This window comes from Bison bison, unplaced genomic scaffold, assembly GCF_000754665.1.
Source record: "Bison bison bison isolate TAMUID 2011002044 unplaced genomic scaffold, Bison_UMD1.0 scf7180017864181, whole genome shotgun sequence".
Lineage (NCBI taxonomy): Eukaryota > Metazoa > Chordata > Mammalia > Artiodactyla > Bovidae > Bison > Bison bison.
The window spans coordinates 8,707,152-8,708,262 of record NW_011494753.1 but is presented as its reverse complement, the minus strand read 5'-3'; positions in this window follow the sequence as shown (position 1 = coordinate 8,708,262).

The following is a 1,111-nucleotide window of genomic DNA, read 5'->3' as shown; positions in this document are numbered from 1 at the left end:
TCCCCCCCCACACACACACTCACTGTCTGCTCCTGAGCTCAGAGCCCATCACACCCTGTCTTTCATTAACAATAGTATATAGGAAGAAATGAAACCTAGCTAAGGGCTGAGTAAGTGCCTGCCACTGCACACTAAGCACTTTAGGCATATTAACTCATTTCCTCCCCATGGAACCTTAAGAAGTTGGTGCTATTACTTTCCCCATTTGGTAAACTAGAGCACAGAGAGGTTAAGTAACTTTCCCAAGGTCACATAGTCACTGACAACTTCCTCATTGCCTCCAGGCTGAAAACAAAGTCCAAGAAAGTCCCATAAGGCCTTTTGGATCTCTGTGCTCTGTGGCTTGAGGGGACCCCATCTCCCACGACTTTACAGGACCTACCCTGCAAACTTGCAGCCATGCTAAGCCATTTACAGTTCCCAGAGCCGTCAGTGGGCTTCCCTGGTGGCTCAGACAGTAAAGAATCTGCCTGCAATGCAGGAGACCTGGGTTCCATCTCTGGGTTGGGAAGATGCCCTGGAGGAGGGCACGGCAACCCCTCTCCAGCATTCTTGCCTGGAGAATCCCCATGGACAGAGGAGTCTGGTGGGCTACACTCCACAGGTCGCGAAGAGTCGACAAGACAGCACAGCGCAGCACAGAGATGTCAAGTGCTTTCCCCTCTCCCGGCCTTTGCCCATGCTTATTCCTTCTGCCTAAAGTCCCAGCTCTATCAAGTCTCCCCGTTAGCCCTCCCCTCTTTTCTGCTTCCTGTGAGCCTTGTACACCACTCCTTCACTTTTATCAATTATTTCCTAGCGCTTGTTTGTTGGCCTGTCGGCCCTGGGAACTCCTTGACAGCCACCAAGCGGCCCTGCGGGTAGACTCCAGAACAGGGCCTGTCACATTGGCAGCGCCAGGAAATGCTTGTGAACGGATGAATGCTCCTGCGGATGAGGGCCCCTGTGCACAAACAGATCCGAGCAGAGGGGCCGAGGCCTGGCCTCCGTCGCTCCTACACTGGGGAAGGCTTGGAGGTTGCTCTAAGGCTGGCTGGCCGGACCTCCCTGAGGGACCTTCGGGAGCCTCAACGCTGGCGGGCAGGCGGGGGCAGGGCGTGCGCGCGGACAC